The sequence below is a fragment of the Lactuca saligna genome, chromosome 6 (assembly GCF_052625555.1).
Source record: "Lactuca saligna cultivar CGN05327 chromosome 6, ASM5262555v1, whole genome shotgun sequence".
NCBI lineage: Eukaryota > Viridiplantae > Streptophyta > Magnoliopsida > Asterales > Asteraceae > Lactuca > Lactuca saligna.
The window spans coordinates 77,209,539-77,212,471 of record NC_136422.1 but is presented as its reverse complement, the minus strand read 5'-3'; positions in this window follow the sequence as shown (position 1 = coordinate 77,212,471).

The following is a 2,933-nucleotide window of genomic DNA, read 5'->3' as shown; positions in this document are numbered from 1 at the left end:
CATCAGACCACATCTCAATGCGCGAAAAGGAAATAGGGCGGATGGCCTTCCTAAGCCCTTTAAACATTACTTATATATCTATACATATATGGGCATGTAATTTAGTAAAAGTAAAAGAAAGTTTAATAAAAGCATTTGATAAGTAAAAAGAGTTTGTAAAACATTTTGAAGTGAAACAGTTTGATAAACAGTTTGAACAGTGATAAAATCATTGGTTTTCTAGTTATTAATCACATGTGATTAATGTAATCACATGTGATTGATGTAATAACCGTACGTGTTTAACTTGTATCCCCCCATAAAGTATTTAAAACATTTTAAAAGCATTTCAAAGGTTAATTAAAGGGGTATGAACTCACTTGTGGTGAGTAGATTGGATTAATGTATCGGGTACCGTGCTAGGTGGCAAACGGAGACTTGTTCACACGCACGAGCCTAGTTATCATATAATGAGCATATATATATATATATATATATATATATATATATATATATATATATAACTAATTAGCCAATTAATAACTTAATGAAATAAGTTGAGACATTTAGGAACATATAAACACTTTGTATAAGTGTTATAGGTCTTAATGGTTGCATCTAAGTCGATACGGGACAAGGCAAAAGGGGTTTAATGCACCAATGACCTTGTATAAGAGTTCACCACCCAACAAACCCCACCCTTGGAGTTTACGGCCGTGAACCCATGAGTTTACGGCCGTGAACTCCTCACTTGGTGGTTTTGGGTGTTTTGAAGTGCTATATTGATCCTACAATAAGCCTAGCCTTGTTGGAATAATCCTTGAAGTAGTTTAAGGCCTTAGAATGCTGCTTTGGGGAGTTTACGGCCAAATGACCATATCCCCTAGAGTTTACGACCGTAAACTCCTATGGGGTGTTGGTTTTAATTCTTTTAGGTCACTTGCACATGTAGGATAGCTTCTATGTTTTTGATTTAGGCTAAAGGGGACATTAGGCACACATTTATGCGTTTACTTGGAGTTTACGGCCCAAGAGATGTTCCTTGGCCGTAAACTCCCTTTAAGGGATGATTTTAATGTCATTTTCTCCCCATTCAAGTTACAAGTATCCAAGGTTAATTGTCTTAAGGCCTTAGGGGTGTTTAGGGCACTCTTAGCCCTTGAAAAAGGGGTTTACGACCCAAGAGCATATCCTTGGCCGTAAACTCCTAAAACTAGATGATCTTGTAGTGTTTTGGTGTCCAAATTAGCTACAAGCATTAGAGGGTAAATGCCTTAAGCCTTAGGGGTGATTTAGGGCTCACTTTGGCCCTTGGAAATGGTGTTTACGGTCCAAGAAACTCTTGGGCCGTAAACTCCAAAAGGTTGGTGTTCTTGAATGATTTCTAGCCTCAAATGTTTATACACAATGTCCTTAACTAGTTACCTAACAAGGAAACGGGACTAGATAGCCTTTAGGCTTCGTTTTGGAGTTTACACCCCAAGAACGTTCTTGGGCCGTAAGCTCCCGGATCTTGTATTTTAGACATGTAAACAATGTTATAAAGCATATAACAAGCATTAAAACACAATTAGGAAAGTAGACTCACAATCCGGGATGAAAACCCGAAGATCCATCAGAGAGAAAATGGCTTTTCTCTAGTTGGAATTGTGAATAATGAATTAATTAAATTCAGAAATCTATTTATTGTCCTGAAATATTTTGACAGAAAATATTTTTATTCCGGAAGTTGGACTATAACATTATGAAACTTGGAATGTTCGAATTTCACAAACCCAGGAGTATCCACTCTCCTGATATCTTGTTAAACGTAAACCCTAATCTACACAAACTTGTTCGGAAAAGTCTGAAAATCACTGAAACTGGACTGGCTTCTATAGAATAGATATTGTTCGTACAAATGGAAATTTCGGGTTGTCACATCATCCCCCCATTAGTAGGAATTTTGTCCTGAAATTAGAATTTAAGCAAATAAGAAGTTACAAATAACTAAGCGAAAAGATGACGGTATTTCAGTTTCATCTGAACCTCGCATTCCCAAGTGAATTCTGGTCCTCGCTTGGCATTCCAGCGAACCTTCACGATAGGGATACGGATTTGCTTCGTCTGCTTGACCTCACGGTCCATGATCTCCACAGGTTCTTCCACGAAGTGGAGGCTCTCGTTGATCTCGATCTCATCGAGTGGGATTACGAGAGTCTCGTCGGACAGACACTTTTTCAAGTTAGATACGTGCAATATAGAATGTACGTTACGAAGTGTGTCGGGTAGATCGAGTTTGTAAGCTATGGGGCCGACTCTTACAAGAATCTTGAAAGGCCCTATGTACCTAGGATTAAGCTTCCCACGCTTACCGAAGCGTATCAAGCCCTTCCAGGGTGAGACTTTGATAAGGACTCGGTCTCCCACCTGAAATTCCAAAGGTTTTCTTCGTTTATCAGCGTAGCTCTTCTATCGGTCTCTAGAGGCTTTCAATCATTCACGAATCTGGATGATTTTCTATGTCGTTTCCCGAATGATCTCAGGACCAGTGAGAGTACTGTCGGAAGCTTGTCCCCTGGCTAATTGGGTATCACCCACCTCAGCCCAACACAGAGGGGATCTGCACTTTCGGCCGTAGAGGGCTTCAAATGGTGCTGCCTTTATGCTCGTGTGATAACTGTTATTATAGGAAAACTCGACAAGGGGTAAATGAGTATTCCATGCTTTCCCGAAATCAATCACACAGGCTCGCAACATATCTTCCAGTGTTTGGATGGTCCTCTCACTCTGTCCGTCGGTCTGTGGATGGTAGGCTGTGCTCATGTCCAGCCTTGTTCCTAGGGAATGTTGCAGTAATTGCCAGAATCTTGAGGTGAACCTACTATCTCTATCGGAGATAATGGATATAGGCACACCATGTAGCCGTACGATTTCCCTAATGTATGTTCTCGTAAGTTTCTCCATCTTGTCGG